Below are 12,618 nucleotides of genomic sequence, written 5' to 3'. Positions count from 1 at the left end.
GACGGCGCACTGCAGTTTTTCAGTCTTGGGAATATTACAAATTAGGAGAATGTGCTTTAAAATACACATGTAGGGCGGGCGTCTCTGTTACAAAGAATTGTCACACTTTGTATTTATCTCCATAATGCGTTGGGACTAAATACGCAGATACGTTAAAACTATTTGGAGAATGCGAGCATCGATCCCGCTACTTCTCGCATGCGAAGCGAGCGCTCTACCATTTGAGCTAATTCCCCTCGAATTGTGTCAGAGATTCTCATAGGCTACATCGCAGCTTGATATGAGCAATTCAGATTGTCTTTTTTTTGTGGGGGGGGGGGGGGCAAGGCAATGTAGTCTGCCATTTGCAAATTCGAAACATTTTTTTAATTAAATAGCAAATATTTCGACGAGAGGCATGTTTTCAATTTCTTCAAAAAGTAGTCTCAGCTCGTTGATTCAGTCGCTTTAAAATCCACCTCTGTGTCCCGATGCAGCAGCGCTGTGTGCTGTGGCTCGAGCTTCTTTGACGAGGCAGGCAATGCAAAAATGCCAAAACTTGCTTTTGTATCACATGACAAACTTAAGGTATGCTTTAACGGCTTGGCTGTCTCAAGTTAGTTTGTATTGTTAATGTAACACCTCGTTGTTGCCCAGTCATTGTATCATATGAAGTAGAGCTTGCCAGCTGGGGGTGACGGTCTGCCAATAAAAGACAAGACTATATTTGCAAGGATCATTTCTAGAGTGAAACTGTTTTGAAGGGATTGGTCTCGGTATCCACCAGGAGGAGTGGGAGTGTTTTCTTCTCAGCACCGAGCTGACAATAAGTTCAGTTGTTTAAATCATTAAGCAAATTTCAAATGGATCACTGCTAATGTTTTAAACAATTTAAGAACACTTTAAACAGTAATGTGATTTGCACTACGCAGGACTAGATTGAGCTTAAATAAAGACATTACACCTGAAAATAACTTGTGCTTACCCCCACTTACAAGGAAAGTGTCCAACTTTGTATTTGTCCTCATAACGTGTTAGAAAATGTAAACAGCAGTTGGAGAATGCCGAAGTCTATCATCCCAGCATGTTAAACGAGGGCATTTCTCATGTAAACTACATCCACTAATAGATGGTTTATACTGTTCTCAATGGTCCGCATCCCAGCCTGAGACCACGATCCAGTGGTCGACGGAGATGTTTTTCAAAGTAATATGTTATTTGGAATATTAAAACAATCAAGTTAAATACATGTTTGGCCACAAAATATTTTTCAGTGACTTCATCAAGTAGTCTGTTTACAACAAAAATTGCAATCTGTGTTAGGAACACTATTTTAGTCTGATTTAAAATGGAAATTAAAATGGTATTGAGTGCTGACAAGAGTTTGGTATTAGCTGTTGATTTCCTTAAAACAATCTTTTATAGTAAAATGAACACATTTATTCCTTTTAAAAATAAGTAAAATTGAACTGTCAGAAGTGGGATTTGAACCCACGCCTCCATTCAGGGACCAGAACACACAATTCTTTGGAAAGACAATGTCCTTGAGTTTGGCGTCTTAGACCAACCGGCCATTCTGACAAGCTACGTTTGTTATTGTAGAAAACTGCATTATTTATTTCAGCACACACTAGGGTTCTCGTATCAAGGCCCGATTGGGTTTATTACGCACATACCAACTGATGCTCCATGAATGATGTTAAGACAATTCTAAAAAAAAAGAAACGGATTGAAGCCAACCCAAAACAGTAAGATTATTTATTTCAATATCGTTATAGCTATAAACGATGCATGCTTTTTACAATAGCAATTGCTATATGACAATGACCAATAAGTTATTTTGTTGCAATACTGTATACAATGTGAACAGAATCAGACTTTGCTCCGTTGTCTCGAAGAAACATCTTCAATTTGTATTTAAAAAGGACGCCCAACGTGGGGCTCAAACCCACGACCCTGAGATTAAGAGTCTCATGCTCTACCGACTGAGCTAGCCGGGCTGACTTTTCGAGGTTTCTTTCACTGTAACCAACTGAGCTATTAATTTGTCATCTTATTTGAGAAAATAGTGAATGACAGAACCAAAGATTCCAAATATAATCCACTGAACTGTAGCTTTCTTATCATAATGAAAACAGATTACACATGACCACAGTTCTGTATCAAAATTAAGTCGTAAGTATATGGTTTCCATTGTAGCTATTTACACACACTGCTCTGTTGTCTCCCAGGGTGTTATCTAACAAAACGACATATGCTGTGCTGCCATAATTGATTACATAGACTTTCCTGCCCCGTGTTGCTTTCTTCTTAGATGTGATCTCAGGTTCTGATGACTTCTGCTCCCTCGATCACGTTCTGCAGCATCTCGCCTTGCTCATCACTCCCGTATGCTTTGGATGCTTAACAGGGTGGTCTCTGTGGCGCAATCGGTTAGCGCGTTCGGCTGTTAACCGAAAGGTTGGTGGTTCAAGCCCACCCAGGGACGATGTTTTTTGCATTTCTTAATCACATTAGAAAATGGCACTCTGATACGCTGTTATTTCATCCAATTACGCTGAAGAATAAATGTGCTCTGTTTTTTTAGTTCAAAATAATACACAACCAATATCGTCTTGTTGTTTGCCGAAACCCGGGATCGAACCAGGGACCTTTAGATTTTCAGTCTAACGCTCTCCCAACTGAGCTATTACGGCGTGACAAGACTGAGGTTTCGAGATAGCATTCTTTTTGGCAATCCAGTAAACCTGTAATGAAAAACGTTCAACAGCTCGGCAACACCATAACAGAATCCGATGCCTTTACAAATGCTTTTCGAAACTGTTAAGTTTTCTCCCAAATGCGGTTCTCAACAAATGTTTTTTTTTTTTTTTTTTTTGTATTCCTTCCAGAGTAAGTCCAAAAGTCAAACACTGGAACTGGTTGCCTGAAAGTGCCGCGCTTGAACTGCCTCAAGAAACGCTAAGCTCTAAAACGTGTACATAGAAAGTCTTTTAACATCTTTAACACAATCATCTGTATTCCAATAGCGGTTAATCCACAGGGTGATCAATAAAGTGACTGCTGGCTTTGTTTAAATATTAACGAGATGTTTTCAGGATTCACGCGTATTCTGAACAATCACAATAGAATATGGTAGTGAAAGGACAAGCAAATAACAGGTTTATTGGCTCTGGTCTTGTATCATCACCCTGACTACTGTCCGTAAGAAAGTGGCATTAATAAAAACGTCATTATGCAAAGTTCCCAATGCGCAAATACGCAGCATATTTAAACTTCTTCACAATCTTAAACCTTCCCAAATGAATTTAAAATACTTACTGAAAGGTTACGCACATTTTCACTATCTCATGCAAGGAAGTGTTAATATGACTTTATTACCCAACTGTGTCAATGAAGACTGGTCAACAGTAATTTCGGATTCACTTTAGTTTATTGTGCTGTATCAAATGAAACATACAAATGAATCGCAATACAATAAATATCTGTTTGATCGCTATACAATCAATATGTTGTATAGGCTAAATTGTATAAATAAATGTCCGGAAACAGTCAAATTCAAACACGTTAAAAAATGAAATAGTGCAGAATAAAAACAAAGGCGGCTTTGACCTCGACGTGATTTGAACACGCAACCTTCTGATCTGGAGTCAGACGCGCTACCGTTGCGCCACGAAGTCCAGGAGTAACGGCAGCTTGTTATGCAATGCTAGAGTGTACAGCAAGCATGCCAAACACATGGTAATGCCGACGCTGATACTAGGAAAACACGCGGTATCACCAGGGTCATGGGAAACAGCCAACTCAATACTTGTTCGTAGCCAGCAGGGCTATGAAGTTGTCGGAAGTGTGTTTGATTCTCAGCTTTTAAAGTAAAGAAAACATAAAACAATGCGATTTGCTTTTATAAATTTCATTATTTGAAACGTGGGCATAAACACAGTTGTATTGGCTGGGAATCATATGCCTGTGTTTATTTATTTATTTTCTGCACGTATTAATTAGTATTGTGTGAATATTTTATTTAGATCGTGTGTGAACATTTTATTTAGATCGTTTTTTTTTCTTTTCATAATTTTCATAATTTTCTGTTTGCTTTGCACTGTGATTTTGCTGTGTTGATTATTATTTGTCTGTTTTGTTTGGTGCACGGGTGAAACGGAGTTCGTAATTAAAGTATTTTTTTGTTTTGTTTATCAGAAGCACTGTGCACACGGACCTCAGGTCCCGCCCCAAACAATTGCAGGTAACTGTACACACCTGGAATTAGAAGGGCTTTGAGGTATAAAAAGGGTGAGGAACTAAGAGACTGGGAGCATGGAACTAGGAGATACCGGAATAGGAAAGAGAGAGAAGCTGAGGGAAGTAAACGAAAATAAAGAGGACGAGATTAGACAGCGAGTGGTTGGGGTTTTTTTGTGGACGGACAGTGTCAGTTTCGTTTTGTTATTTTTTCTCGTAGACTCACTCTGGGAGGACTGCGGAATTTGGTGATTGAAGACATTTGAAAAGAGGTACGGACAAGAACCTTTGCGTTCGTGGTTTATGTCAGGATATCAGGATCTCTCCTGAGGACTTCAGCTGAAGCGCAGCACCCTATGGAGAGGGCTGCCCAAACAGGCATCTGGACAGGAGCCCTAAGAGGAGGTCTGGACCAGAGAGTGGATGACGTATGGTTAAGTGAACAAATACACATTAAAATGCATCTAATGCTCAAAAATAACACAATCATTCAAATAAACAAACTGTGCAAAAAAGGAAAACCAATCCAATTAAAATTCAAAAATCATAAGTGATAACACTGAATAAAATAATAATCAACACATTCGTCACCCGTGACATTACCACCACTGCGATCTTGAAAATGTTTGTATGCCACAGAATTTAAGATCTGAAACGGAATGTTTGGCATCTACAAAATGTCTAGCTAGTGGTGGATGAATATATTTTCTCCTAATTTAACTTTTATGCTCGCTCATTAATGCGCAATTGTAACTGTCTAGTAGTTTTACCATCATATTGCAAATGGCTAGGACAAGAAATCACATTAATGACATGAGCTGAAGCACAATCACTTGTAAGATACTGTACTCTTTTTTTTGTATGGCTTGTGCATTTTCTTAGTTTTAAATGTATTATCACAGGCGGTACACTTACGATTTGGAAAAAAAATCCAGTAGATTTGTCCAGTACACCTAGATCTCTCGAACATCTAAACGAGTCAGCCCTTAATAAAGGCCGTCCGTGTTCATTTCGGCGTTTATGACATTGTCTATACACAACAGCTCTTATGTAATCCTATTGGTATCGAATCGATCGCAATTAATGTGTTCCATGTTTCCAGTCAGTTTGATAGTTTTAAGATTTCCATTACACGAGAGTAGATGTTAAAACTTCATGCTGATTTGAACTCGGCTCTCGCCAAGATAAGCACCAACTAAGACGTAGCTTTACAGTAAACTAATGTGATCCATATGTGTCTCCCTCCATTTACGTTTCCTTCCATATGATGATGTAGATATCCTTCTGTCTGGTGTTAATGGCTGAAGTGTAATGCTGGCTCCAGGGATCAACCAAAGTGCGGCCTCCCCAGCGCATCAGCATGACAACCGTCTGGATTGAGCTAAGTAGGGTACATCTCTGGGGTTTTCAAGTGGGCACCTTCCATCCTCAGTGTTTCGTCGACTAGCCCACGACACCTCAAGAGGGCTCGACGGTGATTCTGGCATCCCAGCATCACCCCCCTCCGTCCCCCACTCAACTCAGCCCAGCTTACTTACCTGTCCCCAGCCAGAATCTTTCCGTCTCAACCACAGCCAGTTGCTGCTCCTCTCTGCTGCTTCAGATAAGTTCTTCACTGTGCGACGCAACTCTTGGCCACTGAATCCGACGTCTCTGAGAAACCGGGTTGTAGAGTGTGCCACAAATCGTCGACAACCCACTTCCACTGGGTAAACCCGAACTCTCCATCCTCGCTGTTCCGCTTCAGTGGCTAGTTGAGCATACCGCAGTTTCTTCCTCTCATACGCCTCATCTATAGCATCCTCCCATGGCACTGTTAACTCTACCAGGTGAACAAGGCATGCTGATCCAGACCACAAGACAATATCTGGTCGAAGGTTAGTGGTGGCAATCTCAGGTGGAAAAATAAGCCGTTGACCAACATCTGCCAGCATATTCCAGTCTCTAGCAGCTTCCAGTTGTCCTGGGCGAGGATTGGTTTTAACACCTTTTCTTGGTGGTTGCTCTCCTGGGCGGAGGAATGTTGTCTTTTGTGTGTAATGTTTTGATGGAACAGGTGGCAACTTATTGGTCATGTTACGCTTGTCTTCCAATGCTAAGGCCAAACATCGCAGCACCTGGTCATGGCACCAAGTAAACCGTCCTTGGCTAAGAGCCACCTTACATCCTGTCAAAATGTGCCTTAATGTTGCAGGTGATGAACACAAAGGACATGAGGGATCCTCTCCTACCCAGAGGTTTAGGTTCTGTGGTGATGGGAGAACATGATATGTTGACCTGATGAGGAAACTGATCCTGCTCTGTTCCATTGACCATAGGTCTTGCCAGCCAATCTTGCGTTGTTCCACACTCTCCCATCTCATCCATTCTCCCTGTTTGGCCTGGGAAATGGCCTTTATACACCTCATCCTCTCCTCCTGTTTTTGCACCTCATTGACCACCAGCTTCCTCTGTTGAGCTGAGGCTGCCTTGTGCCATGTAGAAGGAGCTGAACTGAGACCAAGAACCCCTCTTCTATGCTGAACTTGCCCCATTATATCACCGATTCTATATTACATTCTGAATATGAATAGAGCTGAATTATTAATTGTTGATAATACTTAGAATACCAGATACATATTTAGCATTAAAAAGCAATACATGTGATTTATTTAAACAGTCGTTCATTATTTTGTGTATCAGCGGCCACACAAAGCTGAGCGCAGTGCGGTATACTGTAATGATGCTCCAGTCAGTCTGTCCGGACTGCACCTGAACCATCTTAAAAACACGAAGCCCCTAATAAGCTAATTTGTAAAAGTTAGTAAAGAGTTGCGCTAATATAACAAAGCTAAATTTGAACTCCTAGCTGGTACAACGAGAGAGGACGAGAGGGCGGGGCAGAGAAGGAGGGGGAGACGCTGCTAGGCAACCGGCTCGTGAACATTCCGCTCAGCTGAGGAGAGACCGTTAGGATTTAAAAATGCGAACTTTCCGAGCGGCGTTAGGCGCTTCGTTAAATTAACACACCGTTGCTGGCATTTGAATATAACCGTATTTTAAATACTCAAATAGGACTGTATTAAAAAATATATGTTTTTCAAAGTAATGTTATTTGGAATATTAAAACAATCAAATTAAATAACACATGTTTGGACACCAAAATATTGTTCTTCCTCATAACGTGTTAGAAAATGTAAACAACAGTTGGAGAATGCCGAAGTCGATCATCCTAGCATGTTAAACGAGGGCATTTCTCCTGTAAGCTGCGTCTAGTAATAGATGGTTTATACTGTTCTCAATGGTCCACATCCCAGCCTGAGACCACGATCCAGTGGTCGACGGAGATGTTTTTCAAAGTAATATGTTATTTGGAATTTTAAAACAATCAAGTTAAATAACATGTTTGGACACAAAATATTTTTCAGTGACGTTAACAAGTAGTCTGTTTACAACAAAAATGCACTCTGTGTTAGGAACACTATTTTAGTCCGATTTAAAATGGAAATTAAAATGGTATTGAGTGCTGAAATTTATTATTTTTAAAAATAAGTAAAAGTCAACTGTCAGAAGTGGGATTTGAACCCACGCCTCCATTCAGAGACCAGAACACACAATTCTTTAGAAAGACAGAGTCCTTGAGTCTGGCGCCTTAGACCACTCGGCCATTCTGACAAGCTGCATTTGTTCATGTAGAAAACCGCATTATTTATTTCAGCACACACTAGGGGGTCGTATCAAGGCCCGATTGGGTTTACGCACATACCAACTGATGCTCCATGAATGATGTTAAGACAATTCTAAAAAAAAGAAACGGATTGAAGTCAACCCAAAAAAGTAAGATTATTTATTTCAATATCGTTATAGCTATAAACGATGCATGCTTTTTACAATAGCAATTGCTATTTGACAATGACCAATAAGTAATTTTGTTGCAATACTGTATACAATGTGAACAGAATCAGACTTTGCTCCGTTGTCTCGAAGAAACATCTTCAATTTGTATTTAAAAAGGACGCCCAACGTGGGGCTCGAACCCACGACCCTGAGATTAAGAGTCTCATGCTCTACCGACTGAGCTAGCCGGGCTGACTTTTCGAGGTGTCTTTCACTGTAACCAACTGAGCTATTAATTTGTCATCTTATTTGAGAAAAAAGTGAATGACAGAACCAAAGATTCCAAATATAATCCACTGAACTCTAGTTTTCTTATCATAATGAAAACAGATTACACATGACCACAGTTCTGTATCAAAATTAAGTCGTAAGTATATGGTTTCCATTGTAGCTATTTACACACACTGCTCTGTTGTCTCCCAGGGTGTTATCTAACAAAACGACATATGCTGTGCTTCCATAATCGATTACATAGACTTTCCTGCCCCGTGTTGCTTTCTTCTTAGATGTGATCTCAGGTTCTGATGAGTTCTGCTCCCTCGATCACGTTCTGCAGCATTTCGCCTTGCTCATCACTCCCGTATGCTTTGGCTGCTTAACAGGTTGGTCTCTGTGGCGCAATCGGTTAGCGCGTTCGGCTGTTAACCGAAAGGTTGGTGGTTCAAGCCCACCCAGGGACGATGTTTTTTGCATTTCTTAATCACATTAGAAAATGGCACTCTGATACGCTGTTATTTCATCCAATTACGCTGAAGAATGAATGTGCTCTGTTTTTTTAGTTCAAAATAATACAAAACCAATATCGTCTTGTTGTTTGCCGAAACCCGGGATCGAACCAGGGACCTTTAGATCTTCAGTCTAACGCTCTCCCAACTGAGCTATTTCGGCGTGACAAGACTGATCTTTCGAGATAGCATTCTTTTTGGCAATCCAGTAAACCTGTAATGAAAAACGTTCAACAGCTCGGCAACACCATAATAGAATCCGAAGCCTTTACAAATGCTTTTCGAAACTTTAAGTTTTCTCCCAAATGCGGTTCTCAACAAATGTTTTTTTTTTTTTTTTTTTGTATTCCTTCCAGAGTAAGTCCAAAAGGCAAACACTGGAACTGGTTGCCTGAAAGTGCCGCGCTTGAACTGCCTCAAGAAACGCTTAGCTCTAAAACTTGTACATAGAAAGTCTATTAACATCTTTAACACAATCATCTGTATTCCAATAGCGGTTAATCCACAGGGTGATCAATAAAGTGACTGCTGGCTTTGTTTAAATATTAACGAGATGTTTTCAGGATTCACGCGTATTCTGAACAAGCACAATAGAATATGGTAGTGAAAGGACAAGCAAATAGCAAGTATTGGCTCTGGTCTTGTATCATCACCCTGACTACTGTCCGTAAGAAAGTGTCATTAATAAAAACGTCATTATGCAAAGTTCCCAATGCGCAAATACGCAGCATATTTAAACTTCTTCACAATCTTAAACCTTCCCAAATGAATTTAAAATACTTACTGAAAGGTTACACACATTTTCACTATCTCATGCAAGGAAGTGTTAATATGACTTTATTACCCAACTGTGTCAATGAAGACTGGTCAACAGTAATTTCGGATTCACTTTAGTTTATTGTGCTGTATCAAATGAAACATAAAAATGAATCGCAATACAATAAATATCTGTTTGATCGCTATACAATCAATATGTTGTATAGGCTAAATTGTATAAATAAATGTCCGGAAACAGTCAAATTCAAACACGTTAAAAAATGAAATAGTGCGGAATAAAAACAATGGTGGCTTTGACCTCGACGTGATTTGAACACGCAACCTTCTGATCTGGAGTCAGACGCGCTGCCGTTGCGCCACGAAGTCCAGCTGTAATGGCAGCTTGTTATGCAATGCTAGAGTGTACAGCAAGCATGCCAAACACATGGTAATGCCGAAGCTGATACTAGTCAAACACGGTGTATCACCAGGGTCATGGGAAACAGCCGACTCAATACTTGTTCGTAGCCAGCAGGGCTATGAAGTTGTCGGAAGTGTGTTTGATTCTCAGCTTTTAAAGTAAAGAAAACATAAAACAATACGATTTGCTTTTAGAAATTTCATTATTTGAAACGTGGGCATAAACACAGTTGTATTGGCTGGGAATCATATGCCTGTGTTTATTTATTTATTTTCTGCACGTATTAATTAGTATTGTGTGAATATTTTATTTAGATCGTTTTTTTTTCTTTTCATAATTTTCTGTTTGCTTTGCACTGTGTTTTTGCTGTGTTGATTATTATTTGTCTGTTTTGTTTGGTGCACGGTTAAAACGGAGATCGTAATTAAAGTATTTTTTGTTTTGTTTATCAGAAGCACTGTGCACACGGACCTCAGGTCCCGCCCCAAACAATTGCAGGTACCTGTACACACCTGGAATTAGAAGGGCTTTGAGGTATAAAAAGGGTGAGGAACTAAGAGACTGGGAGCATGGAACTAGGAGATACCGGAATAGGAAAGAGAGAGAAGCTGAGGGAAGTAAACGAAAATAAAGAAGACGAGATTAGACAGCGAGTGGTTGGGGTTTTTTTGTGCACGGACAGTGTCAGTTTCGTTTTGTTATTTTTTTTCCGTAGACTCACTCTGGGAGGACTGCGGAATTTGGCGAATGAAGACATTTGAAAAGAGGTACTGACAAGAACCTTTGCGTTCGTGGTTTATGTCAGGATATCAGGATCTCTCCTGAGGACTTCAGCTGAAGCGCAGCACCCTATGGAGAGGGCTGCCCAAACAGGCGTCTGGACAGGAGCCCTAAGAGGAGGTCTGGACCAGAGAGTGGATGACGTATGGTTAAGTGAACAAATACACATTAAAATGCATCTAATGCTCAAAAATAAAACAATCATTCAAATAAACAAACTGTGCAAAAAAAGGAAAACCAATCCAATTAAAATTCAAAAATCATAAGTGATAACACTGAATAAAATAATAATCAACACATTCGTCACCCGTGACATTACCACCACTGCGATCTTGAAAATGTTTGTATGCCACAGAATTTAAGATCTGAAACGGAATGTTTGGCATCTACAAAATGTCTAGCTAGTGGTGGATGAATATATTTTCTCCTAATTGAACTTTTATGTTCGCTCATTAATGCGCAATTGTAACTGTCTAGTAGTTTTACCATCATATTGCAAATGGCTAGGACAAGAAATCACATTAATGACATGAGCTGAAGCACAATCACTTGTAAGATACTGTACTCTTTTTTTTTCGTTGTATGGCTTGTGCATTTTCTTAGTTTTAAATGTATTATCACAGGCGGTACACTTACGATTTGGAAAAAAATCCAGTAGATTTGTCCAGTACACCTAGATCTCTCGAACATCTAAACGATTCAGCCCTTAATAAATACCGCCCGTGTTCATTTCGGCGTTTATGACATTGTCTATACACAACAGCTCTTATGTAATCCTATTGGTATCGAATCGATCGCAATTAATGTGTTCCATGTTTCCAGTCAGTTTGATAGTTTTAATACTGTATTACATTCTGAATATGAATAGAGATGAATTATTAATTGTTGATAATACTTAGAATACCAGATACATATTTAGCATTAAAAAAGCAATACATGTGATTTATTTAAACATTCGTTCATTATTTTGTGTATCAGCGGCCACACTGAGCTGAGCGCAGTGCGGTATACTGTAATGATGCTCCAGTCAGTCTGTCCGGACTGCACCTGAACCATCTTAAAAACACGAAGCCCCTAATAAGCTAATTTGTAAAAGTTAGTAAAGAATTGCGCTAATATAACGAAGCTAAATTTGAACTCCTAGCTGGAGCAACGAGAGAAGGCGAGACGGCGGGGCAGAGAAGGAGGGGGAGACGCTGCTAGGCAACCGGCTCGTGAACATTCCGCTCAGCTGAGGAGAGACCGTTAGGATTTAAAAATGCGAACGTTCCGAGCGGCGTTAGGCGCTCCGTTAAATTAACACACCGTTGCTGGCATTTGAATATAACCATATTTTAAATACTCAAATAGGACTGTATTAAAAAATATATGTTTTTCAAAGTAATATGTTATTTGGAATATTAAAACAATCCAATTAAATAACACATGTTTGGACACCAAAATATTGTTCTTCCTCATAACGTGTTAGAAAATGTAAACAGCAGTTGGAGAATGCCGAAGTCGATCATCCTAGCATGTTAAACGAGGGCATTTCTCCTGTAAGCTGCGTCTAGTAATAGATGGTTTATACTGTTCTCAATGGTCCACGTCCCAGCCTGAGACCACGATCCAGTGGTCGACGGAGATGTTTTTCAAAGTAATATGTTATTTGGAATTTTAAAACAATCAAGTTAAATAACATGTTTGGACACAAAATATTTTTCAGTGACGTTAACAAGTAGTCTGTTTACAACAAAAATGCAATCTGTGTTAGGAACACTATTTCAGTCCGATTTAAAATGGAAATTAAAATGGTATTGAGTGCTGAAATTTATTATTTTTAAAAATAAGTAAAAGTCA

General features: G+C 39.6%; 9 non-coding genes across 9 annotated transcripts; 2 read left to right on the top strand and 7 right to left on the bottom strand.

Annotated features, from left to right (window-relative positions):
- Positions 1–1,906: 1,906 nt before the first annotated feature.
- On the bottom strand, positions 1,907–1,979 carry trnak-cuu (transfer RNA lysine (anticodon CUU)). The gene has a single exon. It is a non-coding gene; the product is annotated as a tRNA-Lys (tRNA).
- A 414-nt stretch (positions 1,980–2,393) lies between these two features.
- On the top strand, positions 2,394–2,467 carry trnan-guu (transfer RNA asparagine (anticodon GUU)). Its single transcript has one exon. It is a non-coding gene; the product is annotated as a tRNA-Asn (tRNA).
- A 135-nt stretch (positions 2,468–2,602) lies between these two features.
- Positions 2,603–2,675, bottom strand: trnaf-gaa (transfer RNA phenylalanine (anticodon GAA)). The gene has a single exon. It is a non-coding gene; the product is annotated as a tRNA-Phe (tRNA).
- A 912-nt stretch (positions 2,676–3,587) lies between these two features.
- On the bottom strand, positions 3,588–3,659 carry trnaw-cca (transfer RNA tryptophan (anticodon CCA)). Its single transcript has one exon. It is a non-coding gene; the product is annotated as a tRNA-Trp (tRNA).
- A 4,105-nt stretch (positions 3,660–7,764) lies between these two features.
- trnal-caa (transfer RNA leucine (anticodon CAA)) lies at positions 7,765–7,875 on the bottom strand. Its single transcript has 2 exons — positions 7,838–7,875; positions 7,765–7,810 (listed from the first exon to the last, which is right to left on the bottom strand). It is a non-coding gene; the product is annotated as a tRNA-Leu (tRNA).
- A 341-nt stretch (positions 7,876–8,216) lies between these two features.
- On the bottom strand, positions 8,217–8,289 carry trnak-cuu (transfer RNA lysine (anticodon CUU)). The gene has a single exon. It is a non-coding gene; the product is annotated as a tRNA-Lys (tRNA).
- A 414-nt stretch (positions 8,290–8,703) lies between these two features.
- trnan-guu (transfer RNA asparagine (anticodon GUU)) lies at positions 8,704–8,777 on the top strand. The gene has a single exon. It is a non-coding gene; the product is annotated as a tRNA-Asn (tRNA).
- Positions 8,778–8,912: 135 nt separating this feature from the next.
- trnaf-gaa (transfer RNA phenylalanine (anticodon GAA)) lies at positions 8,913–8,985 on the bottom strand. The gene has a single exon. It is a non-coding gene; the product is annotated as a tRNA-Phe (tRNA).
- Positions 8,986–9,893: 908 nt separating this feature from the next.
- On the bottom strand, positions 9,894–9,965 carry trnaw-cca (transfer RNA tryptophan (anticodon CCA)). Its single transcript has one exon. It is a non-coding gene; the product is annotated as a tRNA-Trp (tRNA).
- Between the last annotated feature and the right edge of the window lie 2,653 nt (positions 9,966–12,618).

This window comes from Acipenser ruthenus, chromosome 32 (genome assembly GCF_902713425.1).
Source record: "Acipenser ruthenus chromosome 32, fAciRut3.2 maternal haplotype, whole genome shotgun sequence".
Classification (NCBI taxonomy): domain Eukaryota; kingdom Metazoa; phylum Chordata; class Actinopteri; order Acipenseriformes; family Acipenseridae; genus Acipenser; species Acipenser ruthenus.
The sequence above is the reverse complement of the archived record's forward strand: the minus strand, read 5'-3'. Positions and strand labels throughout refer to the sequence as shown.